The sequence below is a fragment of the Bos indicus x Bos taurus genome, chromosome 4 (genome assembly GCF_003369695.1).
Source record: "Bos indicus x Bos taurus breed Angus x Brahman F1 hybrid chromosome 4, Bos_hybrid_MaternalHap_v2.0, whole genome shotgun sequence".
Classification (NCBI taxonomy): Eukaryota; Metazoa; Chordata; class Mammalia; order Artiodactyla; family Bovidae; genus Bos; species Bos indicus x Bos taurus.
Window position 1 is genome coordinate 105,067,978 of NC_040079.1, and position 15,468 is coordinate 105,083,445.

The window sequence follows — 15,468 nt, forward strand, 5'->3', positions numbered from 1 at the left end:
AACCATTCCAACGATGTTAAGGAGGAACCAGAATACATAGGAGATTTTGCTAAAAAAAAAAAAAAAAGTAGTCAAACAAAAGATTACTGCCAACCACAAAAAATCAGACATCTCAAGTTAATGATTTTAGTGCTTTTCTATGTATGGGAAGAGGCAAGAGTCTGGGCTCACTGAAATGATTCCTTAAATAGGCATCTTAACACCTAGGATCAGTATTCTGTTTTTCTCCATCCTAAATCCCCCAGTTTGACAAGACTAAAAGCATTGTCTCAATGAAGAGAAGGTCATGAGTAAACACTTTTGGCTCAGCTTGGTGACCAGATCTGTGACCAACAGACAAAGAAAGAGACAGAAAGGTGAATCTTAGGGGGAAATAGTTAAATGTCTGAAAGGTGGGCCTTTTGAAATGGAGTGTCCCATCTTCATACATCAGCCAATTAAGATATGTCACAAGTATTCCCCAGCCAGAATTGCCCCTTCCTTTCTTTATGCTCCCATAGGATTTCTTTCCCCAAGAGGAGCACACGTGACACGGTGTTGCTGCTTGTCCACATGCCTCCTCTTCCCAGGAACACTAGGTTTCTTAATGGTCATCTCTGTGAAGTCTAGTTGTCTGTCCAGTACCTGGGAAAGAGCCTGAACCCAGTACTTAATGCATAGTGGACAAATGAACAATCATGTACAAAAGTAAGTTGTACTCAAAGGATGGACTCATCGCCTGTTTCCCCCTGTATTCTCAGTACCCAGAAAAACTCCTGACTAGGAAGGTCTTGGTATAAATAAGTAGGTAAAAAGATCTGTAACTCTGGCCAACAGACTCATTTTTGAACCTCAGCTTTAAGCCGGAATAAGTTATTGGGTTGGCCAAAAATTTGTTTATGTTCTTCTGTAATATCTTATGGAAAATCCCAAAGAAACTTTTTGGCCAACCCAATACATCTCTGTACTTCCATTTTCTCACTTTAAAATGGGGTTGATTGATTAACTAAGCAATACACGCATTAAAGGTTTGCCCAGTACCAGGCATAAACAAGGCCTCATTAAAATATCAGCAAATCTTACAGTAAAGGCTGTAAAATTGACTTAATTCTTCACTGTCTATTTAGCTGAAGTGTTTATTTAATTTCTAAGTTCCAAAATCCCATGAGAAAAAGGCTAATGTGATAGTAAAAACCTTTGTACCTCTGGCACATTATCCGTAAGAAAGTTAAATGAAATGGAATTACCCCAAAATCAAAGGGTACAATTGTCAGAAATAAACACATTGATTCCAGTGAACTCTGTTGCCATCACCTCATCAAATCCTTTCCACAATATCATTAGTTAAATTTATTTACCACTGTATATCCCAGGGGCATTTCAGGGCCTCATACATGGAAGCTTCATTTTTACACCGTTCTTATGCCTGACAGAGAAAATATGGTTCTCGTCTTTCAGAATTCGGATAACTGAAGTTTGGTTTAAGTAATCTGGCTTAAGACAGCAGGACTTAATAAGGAAATACCCAACTAGCAATTGGACAATAATTAGCAACTGGATAATCTGGCCCAGGGTCTAGGACTATCTTAAGTACCTGGCTACTACACTGGGGCTCATCTTTTAAATTTCCTGAGTTTCAATGTCATTATTTATAAAATGTGAGAAAAGTCTCCACTCTTTAAATCATATAACTATAAATGATGTTGTATACCTGAAAACTGTTTTGAAAATATAAGGCAAGTATTAAATCTTACATCCAAGTACCTCATACTTGTTGCTTCTCTCTTCAAAAGAACCTCTTTTGAAACATTGCCAAGACTTAAACAAATATTGCCACAGTTTGCTTTGGAGGGATCTTTTCTTAATTGGATCAAAGATCAGTTCTCCAAGTATAATCTAGCACAATTGTATTGACTTAGCAAATGAAGAAACTGGAACGCAGAGGTGCTGTAACTTGCCCTGATTTTACACAGCAGACTAGTGTGTGGCTTCTATACCAAGAAACCCACCCTAATTCCTTCTGTTCACTGCGCTGACCACAGAATGAGGAGGCCTTTGTATTTTTTTACAGTTCAATTTGAAAGCATTCACTGTTTATTAACTGACCAGATACAAAAATAATCATGGTAGATAACTTAGTTCATTCCTCTAATAAGCCTGTTGATCAGCTTTTCCCTGTTGCCAGCATCTCCACCTTCAAGAAAACACATGATCTTTTTCTTCATTCCATCTCCTAGAAAAGACAATTTGAAGGGCCACAGAAAGTTGTTTGTTTCTTTGAAACATTTTTCAAGAGTAAGGATCTCATGAATCAGATCCTCATGCCATATTTGCCTAGAGATCAAGCAATCAGCATGTTATCTATCATGGCAATTCACTTCATATTGATTTGGTCATAACAACACTTACAGATCAGTTCATTTACAGACTTCAGGTTTGGATATCCCCATGCAATGTATGGTTCCACAATTCTCAGCATGTTATTTGAAACCTTGTTGAGCTTCACAAAGGTGCTGTTGAAGATCTGACAAATGCTAATAAGCCACAACAACTTTTGATCCTCTGGGCTCACACCACTAATAACTCTTACCCTGATGACAGATGCCCATTTGGGTTCCACAGGTACCTAGAAATTGCCAGCTTTTCCTGCCATCCTAGCCATTTGGATTTCATTTCTGTATATCTGCCTGTATTCCTTGTGATTGTGCTTAGCTGTTTCATAGATAAGATTCCGCCTTGCCTGTTGAAGCATCTTTTGGGCAAACTTCTTTCTCAGGTACTTGATCTTAAGCTCTGCAAAATTCTTTTGCTTTTTCTTAAGGGTTTCTGGCCCTGGTGGCTCAGACAGTAAAGAATCTGCCTGCAAGGCAGGAGACCTGGGTCTGATCTCTGAGTCAGGAAGATATCCTGGAGAAGGGAATGGCACCTCCACTCCAGTATTCTTGCCTGGAGAATGCCATGGACAGAAGAGCCTGATGGGCTACAGTCCATGGGGTCACAAAGAGTCAGACATGAGTGAGTGACTAACAGTTTCATTTCTGGCATAGCAGGAACCTTGTTTTTCTTCTCTTCTGCACCCTCCATAGTTGCAGCCAGAAAAGAGCAGGGCCTTTTTAGTTTATGTGTAAATAAATAAATCTGGAATTAATGAGCTGACACAAATAGGCCACTTGTTTTTCCAGAACTGGATATCTTGAATATTCAAACTGAAGATACATGATTTAGTAAACGGAAAAATATGGAGAATTTACATTTATTGTGGGCAGCATCAGCGATCTGGAGCTTTTGTAAATGTTTCCCTGAAGGAAGAATCTCTGGAAAACTTGTGTTGAAATGCATACAAATCTGATGGAAACTTGTTTGCACTTGCCTTTTTTTTTTATTGCAGAGGACATCCGTGCTATGATTGAGGTTGTGTCTATAACAGGGTCCTAGAGGGTCCTTTACTGTCTGTCACAGACAAATAAAAGCAACAGCAGCTAAGAGGACATAGGAAAAATGCCAGCAGCTCCCCTGGAGCAGTGGTCAGTAAGAAGCATCTCATAGCCTAGATAGAATGTTTTGGTACATGGCTCTCTGGTAGACCTGTAAACATTGCTAGCTTAAATGAAGAGTTGATTTTTTCTTTTTGAATAACAGCAGGGGCAAACAATTAATTTACTGATTGATTAATGGTGTATATTCAGCTCTGTTCAGAGAGAATCAGTCACGTTTAATGAGAGACTCTGCCTTCATTAAATTCATCAAGTCATTACTAAGTAAATACGTGGGTAGATTTCATAGAATTTGTACCTCATAATAAAGACTAAGTTAAGTTAACATTTCCCTGAAACAAGCACTTAGAAAGAAATTGAGAAAAATTGAGTTAATTCAACTAATAATAATTTTTCCCTGAAGTCAAAAATGACTAGTCTCCAAGAAAAACATATGAAATGATCCTTGGAGCATGACACTATGCATAGAAAATCCTAAAGACAGTACAAGAAAACTACTAGAATTCATCAATGAATTTGTAAATTTGCAGAATACAAAATTAATATACAGAAATTTGTTGCATTTCTATATGTGACAGCAAACTATCAGCCAGAAATTAAGGAAACAATCCCATTTACCATTGCATCAAAAAGAATAAAATACATAGGGAAAAAAATCTACCTAAGAAGGCAAAAGATCTCTACTCTGAAGACTGTAAAACATCGATGCAAGAACTTGAAGACAGCACAAATGAAGGAAAGATATACTATATTATTGGACTGGAAGAATCAATACTGTTAAAATGACCATACTACCAAGGCAATCTCAGATTCAATGCAATCCCTATCAAGTTATCAATGGCATTTTTCACAGAACTAAAACAAAAAATATTAAAATTTGTATAGACACTCCAAAGACCCCAAATTGCCAAAGCAACCTCAAGAAAGAAAAATAGAGTTGGAAATGCTCCTCGACTGCAGACTATATTATAAAACTACAGTAATCAAAATGATATGGGACAGGAAAAAAAGTATAGAACAGGATGGAAAATCCAGAAATAAACCCACCCACTTACAGTCAATTAATCTATGACAAAGGAGGCAGGAAAACACAATAGAGAAAAGACAATCTCTTCAGTATGTGGTTCTGGGAAAACTGGACAGCTGCATGTAAAAGAATAAAGTTAGAACATATTCTAATGCCATGTAAAAAAGTAAACTCAAAATAAATTACATACCTAAATGCAAGATGGGATACTATAAAACTTCTAGGGGAAAACATAGGCAGAATGCTCTTTGACATAAATCATAGAAATATTTGTTTGGATGTGTTTCCTAGAGTAATGGAAAAAACAGCAAACAAATGGGACATAACTAAACTTAAAAGCATTTGCATACAAAGGAAACCCAAAACAAAACAAGGAGACAACCTATAGAATGGGAGAAAATATTTGCAAATGATGTGACTGACAAGGGGTTCATTTCCAAAATATGTAAACAGCTCATACAGCTCAATATCATAAAAACAACTCAATTAAAAAATAGACAGAAGACCTAAATAGACACTTCTCTAAATAAAACATACGATGGTCAAGAGGCACATGAAAAGATACTCAACATCTACAAATAATAAATGCCGAAGAGAGGGTGGAGAAGAGCAAACCTTCCTACACTATTGATGGGAATGTAAATTGCTATAGCCACTGTGGAGAACAGTGTAGAGTTTCCCTAAAAAACTAAAAAATAGAGTTACCATGTGATAGAGCAATCCCACCCCTGGGTATATATCTGGAAAAGGTAAAAACTCTAATTCAAAAGACACATGCACCCAAATGTTCATAGCAGCACAGCACTATTTATAATAGCTAAGATATGGGAGCAACCTAATTGCTCATCAACAGATGAATGGATAAAGAAGATGTTCTATGTATACACACATACACACACACACACACACACACACACACACACCAAAAAAATGGAATATTACTCAGCCATTAAAAAGAATGAAATAATCCATTTCCAGCAACAGGGATGGGCTTAGGGATTATCACACTAAGTAAAATAAGTCAGAGAAAGACAAATACCTCATGGTATCATTCATGTGGTATCATTTATACATGTAATCTAAAATACAAAAATAGAAATAGACTCACAGACATAGAAAACAAACATATGGTTACCAAAGTGAGGGATGAATTAGGAATTTGGGATTAGCAGATTACACACTACTTACTTTATAAAGTGTAGGTGCCTATCACCATAAGTTTAAAGAAAATCACTGCTTCCAAATCTCTCTTGCTGCTTCTCATAATTTTTGTTTTGTTTTGTTTTCATTTGTCTTAATATATTTTTAATTAATTTATTTTACTTGGAGGCTAATTACTTTACAATATTGTGGTGGGTTTCACCATACATTGACAGGAATCAGCCACTGGTGTATATGTGTCCCCCATCCCAAACCCCCCTCCCATCTCCCTCCCCATCCCATCCCTCTGGGTCATCCCAGTGCACAGGTTTTGAGTGCCCTGTTTCATGCATTGAACTTGGACTGGTCATCCATTTCGCATATGATAATATATATGTTTCAGGGATGTTCTCTCAAATCATCCCACTCTTGCCTTCTCCCACAGAGTCCAACAGTTTGTTCTTTATATCTGTGTCTCTTTTGCTATCTTGCATATAGGGTCATCATTACCATCTTTCTAAATTCCATATATATGCCTTAATATACTGCATTGGTGTTTTTATTTCTGAATTACTTCACTCTGTTTAATAGGATCCAGTTTCATCTAACTCGTTAGAACTGATTCAAATGCACTCTTTCTAATAGCTGAGTAATATTCCACTGTGTATATGTATCACAACTTTCTTATCCATTCGCCTGCTGATGGACATCTAGGTTGCTTCCATGTCCTAGCTATTGTAAACAGTGCAGCAATGAACACTGGGATACATGTGTCTCTTTCAATTCTGGTTTCCTCAGTGTGTATGCCCAGCAGTGGGATTGCTGGATCATAAGGCAGTTCTATTTCCAGTTTTTTAAGGAATCTCCACACTGTTCTCCATAGTGGCTGTACTAGTTTGCATTCCCACCAACAGTGTAAGAGGGTTCCCTTTTCTCCACACCCTCTCCAGCATTTATTGTTTGTAGACATTTTGATGGCAGCCATCCTCTGGCATGAGATGGTACTCATTGTGGTTTTGATTTGCATTTCTCTGATAATGAGTGATGTTGAACATCTTTTCATGTGTTTGTTAACCATCTGTATGTCTTCTTTGAGAAATGTCTGTTTAGTTCTTTGGCTCGTTTTTCAATTGAGTCATTTATTTTTCTGGTATTGAGCTGAATGAGCTGCTTGTATACTTTTGAGATTAATTCCTTGTCAGTTGTTTTGTTTGCTATTATTTTCTCCCATTCTGAAGGCTGTCTTTTCACCTTAATTATACTTTCCTTCATTGTGCAAAAGCTTTTAAGTTTAATTAGGTCCCATTTGTTTATTTTTGCTTTATTTCCATTACTCTGGGAGGTGGGTCATAGAGGATCTTGCTGTGATTTATGTCAGAGTGTTCTGCCTATGTTTCCCTCTAGGAGTTTCATAGTTTCTGGTCTTACATTTAGATCTTTAATCCATTTTGAGTTTATTTTTGTGTACAGTGTTAAAGAGTGTTCTAGTGTCCCTTTTTTACAGGTGGTTAACCAGTTTTCCTAGCACCACTTGTTAAAGAGATTGTCTTTTCTCCATTGTGTATTTTTGCCTCCTTTGTCAAAGATAAGGTGATCATAGGTGCATGGATTCATCTCTGGGCTTTCTATTTTGTCCCATTGATCTGTATTTCTGTCTTTGTGCTAGTGCCATTCTGTCTTGGTGACTGTAACTTTGTAGTATAGTCTGAAGTCAGTCAGGTTGATTCATCCAGTTCCATTCTTCTTTCTCAAGATTGCTTTGGCTATTGAGGCTTTTTGTGTTTCCATACAAACTGTGAAATTATTTGTTCTAGTTCTGTGAAAAATATTGTTGGTAGCTTGATAGGGATTGCATTCAACCTATAGATTGCTTTGTGTAATATACTCATTTTCACTATATTGGTTCTTCTGATCCATGAACATGGTATATTCCTCCATCTATTTGTGTCATCTTTAATTTCTTTCATCAGTGTTTTATAGTTTTCTATATATAGGTCTTTTGTTTCTTTAGGTAAATTTATTCCTAAGTATTTTATTCTTCTCATCGCAATAATGGATGGGATTGTTTCCTTAATTTCTCTTTCTGCTTTCTCATTTTTAGTGTATAGCAATGCAAGGGATTTGTGTATTAATTTTATATCCTGAAACTTTACATTATTCTTTGATTAGCTCTAGTAATTTTCTGGTGGTGTCTTTAGGGTTTTCTATGTAGAGGATCATGTCATCTGCAAACAGTGAGAGTTTTACTTCTTCTTTTCCAATCTGGATTCCTTTCATTTCTTTTTCTGCTCTGATTGCTGTGGCCAAAACTTCCAAAACTATGTTGAATAGTAGTGGTGAGAGTGGGAACCCTTGTCTTGTTCCTGACTTTAGGGGAAAAGCTTTCAATTTTTTGCCATTGAGGATATTTGCTGTGGGTTTGTCATATATGGCTTTTATTATGTTGAGGTATGTTCCTTCTATGCCTGCTTTCTGGAGAGTTTTTATCATAAATGGGTGTTGAATTTTGTCAAGGGCATTCTCTGAAACTACTAAGATAATCATATGGATTTTATCTTTCAATTTGTTAATGTGGTGTATCACCTTGATTAATTTGCAAATATTGAAGAATCCTTGCATCCCTGGGATAAAGCCCACTTGGTCATGATGTATGATCTTTTTAATATGTTGTTGGATTCTGTTTGCTAGAATTTGTTGAGGATTTTTTGCATCTATGTTCATCAGTGATATTAGCCTGTAGTTTTCTTTTTTTGTGGCACCTTTGTCTGGTTTTGGTATTAGGGTGATGGTGGCCTCATAGCATGAGTTTGGGAGTTTACCTTCCTCTGAAATTTTCTGGAAGAGTTTGAGTAGGATAGATGTTACTTTTCTCTAAATTTTTGGTAGAATTCAGCTGTGAATCCATCTGGTCCTGGGCTTTTGTTTGTTGGAAGATTTTTTAATTTCAGTTTTGATTTCCATGCTTGTGAAGGGTCTGTTAAGATTTTCTGTTTCTTCTGGTTCAGTTTTGAAGGTTATTCTTTTCTAAGAATTTGTCCATTTCTTCCAAGTTGTCCATTTTATTGCCATACAGTTGCTGAGAGTAGTCCCTTATGATCCTTTGTATTTCTGTGTTGTCTGTTGTGATTTCTCCATTTTCATTTCTAATTCGGTTGATTTGACTCTTCTCCCTTTTTTCCTTGATGAGTCTGGCTAATGGTGTGTCTATTTTATTTATCTTCTCAAAGAACCAACTTTTAGTTTGTTGATTTTTGCTACAGTCTCCTTTCCGCCTTTTTCATTTATATCTGCTCTGAATTTTATGACTTCTTTTCTTCTACTAACTTTGGGGTTCTTCATTTCTTTTTCTAGTTGCTTTAGGTGTAAACTTAGGTTATTTATTTGATGTTTCTCTTGTTTCTTGAGGTAAGCTTGTACTGCTTTGACCTTTCCCTTAGCACTGCTTTTACTGAATCCCATAGGTTTTGAATTGTCGTGTTTTCATTTTCATTTGTTTCTATGCATATTTTTATTTCCTTTTTAATTTTTTTCATGATTTGTTGGTTATTCAGAAGCATGTTGTTTAGCCTCCATATGTTTGTATTTTTAATAGTTTTTATCCTGTAGTTGACATCTAATCTTACTGCATTGTGATCAGAAAAGATACTTGAAATTATTTCAACTTTTTTGAATTTACCAAGGCTAGATTTATGGCTCAGGATGTGATCTATCCTGGAGAATGTTCTTTGTGCACTTGAGAAAAAGGTGAAATTCATTGTTTTGGGGTGAAATGTCCTACAGATATCAATTAGGTCTGACTGGCCCATTGTATAATTTAAAATTTGTGTTTCCTTGCTAATTTTCTGTTTGGTTGATTTATCCATAGGTGTGAGTGGGATATTAAAGTCTCCCACTATTATAGTGTTACTGGTAATTTCCCCTTTCATACTTGTTAGCATTTGACTTACATATTGAGGTGCTCCTATGTTGGGTGCATATATATTTATAATTGTTATATCTTCTTCTTGGATTGATCCTTTGATCATTATGCAGAGCCCTTCTTTGTCTCTTTTCATGATCTTTATTTCAAAACCTATTTTATCTTATATGAGTATTGCTACCCCTGCTTTCTTTTGGTCTCCATTTGTGTGAAATATCTTTTTCCAGCCCTTCATTTTTGGTCTGTATGTGCCCTTTGGTCTGAGGTGGGTCTCTTGTAGACAGCATATATAGGGGTCTTGTTTTTTGTATCCATTCAGCCAGTCCTTGTCTTTTGGTTGGGGCATTCAACCCGTCTACATTTAAGGTAATTATTGATAAATATGACCCCATTGCCATTTACTTTGTTGTTTTGGGTTTGAGTTTATAAACCTTTTCTGTGTTTACTGTCTAGAGAAGATCCTTTAGCATTTATTGAAGAACTGGTTTAGAGGTGCTGAATTCTCTCACCTTTCACTTGTCTGTAAGAAAAAAGAAAAAAGCTTGTCCATAAAGCTTTTGATTTCTCCTTCATATTTGAATGAGATCCTTTGGGTATAGTAATCTGGGTTGTAGGTTTTTCTCTTTCATCACTTTAAGTATGTCCTGCCATTCTCTTCTGGCCTGAAGAGTTTCTATTGAAAGATCAGCTGGTTATCCTTATGAGGATCCCCTTGTGTTATTTGTTGTTTTTCCCTTGCTGGTTTTAATATTTGCTCTTTGTGTTTGATCTTCATTAGTTTGATTAATATGTGTCTTGACTTGATGGACATGAGCTTGAGTGAACTCCAGGAGTTGGTAATGGACAGGGAAGCCTGACGTGCTGCAATTCATGAGGTCACAGAGTCGGACACGACTGAGCTACTGAACTGACTGAACTGAACTGAACTGAGATGTTTTACCTTGGTTTTATCCTGTTTTGGACTCTCTGGGTTTCTTGGACTTGGGCGGCTATTTCCTTCCCCATTTTAGGGAAGTTTTCAACTATTATTTCCTCAAGCATTTTCTCATAGCCTTTCTTTTTGCCGCCTTCTTCTGAGACTCCTATGATTTGAATGTTGGGGCATTTAACATTATCCCAGAGGTCTCTGAGATTGTCCTCATTTCTTTTAATTCTGTTTTTCTTTTTTCTTCTCTGCTTTATTTATTTCCACCATTCTATCTTCCACCTCACTTATCCTTTCTTCTGCTTCAGTTATTCTACTGTTGGTTCCCTCCAGAGTGCTTTTGATCTCATAATGCATTATTGATTATTGTTTGACTCTTTATTTCTTCTGGTTCTTTGTTAAACCTTTCTTTCATCTTCTCAGCCCTTGTCTCTATTTATCTGTAACTCCATTTTGTTTTCAAGATTTTGAATCATCTGTACTATCATTATTCTGAATTCTTTTTCAGGTAGACTCCTTGTATCCTCCTCTTTTGCTTGGTGTGGTGGGCATTTATCATGTTCCTTTACCTACTGAATATTTCTCTGTCTTTCATTTTGTTTAGATTGCTGTGTTTGGGGTGCCCTTTCTGTAGGCTGTATGTTTGTGGTTCCTCGTTATTGTGGAGCCTGCTCCCTATGGGTGGGATTTGACTAGTGGCTTGTCAAGGTTTCCTGGTTAGGGGAACTTGCATCTGTGTTCTGGTGGGTGGAGCTGGATCTCTTCTCTCTGAAGTGCAATGAAGGGTCCAGTAGTGGATTTTGGGGTGTCTATGGGTTTGGCATGGCTTTGGGCAGCCTGTATTTTAATGCTTAGGGCTATATTCCTGCATTGCTGGAGAATTAGCATGGTCTGTCTTGCTCTGTAATTTGTTGGTTCTTGGGTGGAGCTTGGTTTTGATGTAGGTATGGAGGTTTGGGGGTGAGCTCTTGTCGATTAATGTTCCCTGGAATCAGGAGTTCTCTGATGTTCTCAAGTTTTGGCATTAAGCCTCCTGCCTCTGGCTTTCAGCTTTATTCTACAGCAGCCTTAAGACTTCTCCATCCATACAGCACAGAAGATAAAACATCTAGGTTAATGGTGAGACAGTTCTCCACAGCGAGGGACACCCAGAGAGGTTCACAGAGTTACATGGAGAAGAGAAGAGGGAGGAGGGATATAGAGGTGACCAGGAAGAGAAGAGGGGGAGTCAAAAGGGGAGAGAGCAATCTAGCCAGTAATCAATTCTCTAAGTGTCTCCACAGTCTGGAACACCCAGAGAGATTCACAGAGTTACACAGAGAAGAGAAGAGGGAGGAGGGAGATAGAGGTAACCAGGAGGAGAAGAGAGGGAGTCAAAAGGGGAGAGACCAATCTAGCCAGTAATCACACTCCTAAGTAAAAATGGATACTGAAGAGATTAGATTCTTAAAGGTACTGAATTGACAACAAATACCAAAAAGCAAAGATTAAAAATCTAGAGTAGAGGTTAGACTCTCAAAAAAAAATATTAAAAATACAAAATAAAATCAATCACAACATTATAAAAAATATATATGAAATTTGCTTTAAAAATAGGGTCCTTTTTCCCACAAGGTAATAGTAGGTTATAAAAATGAAAATTCAAGGAGTAATGAAGAACTTATATTTTAAAATTCAAAATTTATGATAGTAAAAAATATATCTAGGAATTTCTCTGGAGCTGTTGTGGGCATGTGGGATCAGTTCAGTTTCAGATAGTTCCTTTTTCCAGTTTGCACTTGTTCTCAAGGTCTATAGGCCACCTCCAATGCTGTTCGGTTGTGCTGTGGGGAGGGAGGGACACTGCAAACAAATATCGCTGGCCTGTGTGGGGAGTGCTCGCAGTGGATGGACCACACTGGGTTTGCCCCAGCTCACAGCGTGTGTGCTTGCCTGGGTCTACACTCTCAGGCTTCAGGGTGCTGCGCAGGCACTGTCTAAAGTGGGCCCTGCATTTTGTGCACTTCCCAGGTCTAAGCCACTCAGGTTCTCGGGTACTCACGTCCATCGAGTCAGTGATGCCATCCAGCCATCTCATCCTCTGTCGTCCCCTTCTCCTCTTGTCCCCAATCCCTCCCAGCATCAGAGTCTTTTCCAATGAGTCAACTCTTCGCATGAGGTGGCCAAAGTACTGGAGTTTCAGCTGATTTCCTTTAGAATGGACTGGTTGGATCTCCTTGCAGTCCAAGGGACTCTCAAGCTCACTCAGAACCATCCAAATTCAATACAGCATGTAACTTCCCCCGTTTATCAGATTTAAGACCCAAAGTTTTGATGAATCGCCTGAAGTTGAACCCTCCCCTCTCAGAAACTGAAACATATCTGAAGAGTAAGCAAACACAAACTTAAAAACTTGAGAAAAAAAAGTTACAACTTTAAATGAGAAATAAATGGTATCTTTGCAATCCAGTGCTTGATGTTAATAGCCTGTAGCAAGGTTCAGACACAAAACATCAAACATAATGGAGCATACACTTCTTCACTCCCCCTTCCTGGAGTAGCGCTTCTGACCACCACAGCTCCCTTCTGTGCAGGGGACCAGAAGGAGCTTCTGGCAGCAGAGAGACAGCAATAAAGTCCTTGATGGTGTCCCCAGTTGAGGCCTCAGGTTTTACCAGACCAGTACTGTGTTATAAAACCATCTGTTTTGCTGTGACACTTTAGTGACAAATCAGCTCATCATGTGGAGCTGGTGATGAAAGGCGAGAGCAGGGGAATGATAATTAAAATACAGAGATTGCTATTTCCAGCTTTTTTGATTGAAATTATAACAAGAGAAAATGAGAGTGGAGCAAAAAGTTGTAGAGGAAATAGCACTGGGAACTTGAAGGACAAGACGATAGAAAAGGACCTTTATGATCACATCCCCCACAAGGTGCCCTTCACAAAACTTTAACCTAGCCAGGCTCTTGTACAGAGAATAACAGGCAACATCTGCAGTCTTTAGGCACTGGAAGGCAGTGACAGTGTTGGTCGCTCAGTCATGTGTGACTCTTTGTGACCCCATGGACTGTAGTCAGTCAGGGTCATCTGTCCCTGGAATTCTCCAGGCAAGAATACTGGAGTGGATAATCATTTCCTTCTCCAGGGGATCTTCCCAACCCAGGAATCGAATCCGGGTCTCCTGTATTGCAGGCGGATTCTTTACCATCTGAGCTATCACAATTAAAAAAATAAAAAGGGCAAGGATTCTTAAAGCAAATATACAAGCCAAGGAAAAAAGCACATCAGAGACCGTTTTAGGACAGGTGAACGAACATAAAATTTGAAGTCATTAGGAGCACAAATTCTGCCCGTTTCTATATACTCTTATTTTCTGAGACATGTTATTTACATTCTCTAAGCTTATTTCTCAAAGTTCATCTATAAATTGGAGCTGATATTAGCACCTATCTCATAAGTTTGTTCTTAAGGTATTTCATAGAAAGTGCATAAGTAGCTCTGTGCAAAGCACACGTTGCAATGTGTTTAATAAGCATTATTGATGTTTTTATTATTTCTGTATGATCAACCGTTGTAGCAGAAATTCATGTTTCTGTCTCCAATATCTATTATCCTATTCTTATTTTTAAATGAGCCCCACTTTTGTGTAGGTGTTTATTCCTCAGAGATTATGACCCTGTCCCCAGCTCAGGCTAAATCTTAATAAACCCAGGACAATCCCAGCTTTCTCACCCCCCTGCCAGTGATCATGTCAGACAAAAGCAAGGAGGCACTGGGCCAATGAGACATGAGGAAAGTCTGTCAAGGGGGGTTTCTGGGAAGGCTTTCATCATTCTTTTAAAAGGATACCTGGGACAAAATGACCTTCCATACATTGGATGCTGCGTCTAGATGTAAAGTCTGGAATTACAGGAGCATCCTGTGACCCTGAGGGGAGTGACTTCCAAGGACAAAGCCAACAAGCCAAGAATGTCAGGAGCAGAGAGATGGAAGGAACTTATGTTCCTGATGAGGCCATGGAACCCCTGAATTAGCTAACAATGGAAGAACCACCTTATCCTGGGATTTTTTGTTAAGATCAAAAGTAAATTTCCTTATTGTTTAAGCCAGTCGGGCCAGTCTTTTCCTTATAGATGAAAGTATCCTAATTGATAGAACCAAAACACAAAAACAGAAACCAGGAAAGAAAGCGTCTTAGGACCTCAATGTTGCCTCTAAAGCCGACAAAGTTATCTATTCCCTGAGAATGTTAATTAATCCCCCGTTTTCTCCCTTCCAGTCTCTCCAGTTACCCATTAGGGACACCACACAAGAACCTTGAGAAGTCTAACTCCCAGCACCTTAGGAAAGCTTCCCCCTATGGTTCCCACCTGCACTCTCTCTTCTCTGCAGGCAGCCTCACTTCCCTCCTGACTCCTGACCAGCTCTGGAAAGCAATGAGCATGCAAAGGGAGAAACACACCAACTTCAGGGTGAAATAGGTGGCAAGGAGAGGCTGGAGGAGAAGTGCCTGTGGGCATGGAAGAGGAGGCACAGGGACACATGTTGAGTGACGCTATCCAAGGGCCTCCTCACCTGCTAAAGGGATTATGTGGGTGTCCTTTCTCAAACCTCAAGTAGAGCAAAGACCTAGAACCATTCAGAGCTCATGAACACCAGCCTACCTCCCAGTACAGGAAGGATTCTGTGAAGAAATGCATGCCAGTGCAATGCAATGCTGAGAGGAAAACTAACTGTGAGTCTACATGTCTGTGTGGAAGTTCTTTGGCTTTTTTTTCCCCATTTGAATTCACATCACCTAGCTGTCTGCCTGAAACATCCAACCACAGAAAGTTTTTTTCTATAGGTTAAATTCTCCTACAGGTTTTTCCTACAGGTTAAATTCTCATCTCAGAGTAATTTCCATAATTTCTTTCTGGATTTGAGGTGGTATTCTGGTGATTGTTATAGCTTATGTCAGCTTGACTTTTTCTTGCTCCATAAATCAATTTCATTGTCAGGT

At 38.4% G+C, this 15,468-nt stretch overlaps 1 pseudogene; it reads right to left on the reverse strand.

Moving 5' to 3' along the window:
- Positions 1–2,114: 2,114 nt before the first annotated feature.
- LOC113891912 lies at positions 2,115–3,063 on the reverse strand (annotated as a pseudogene).
- Positions 3,064–15,468: the final 12,405 nt, after the last annotated feature.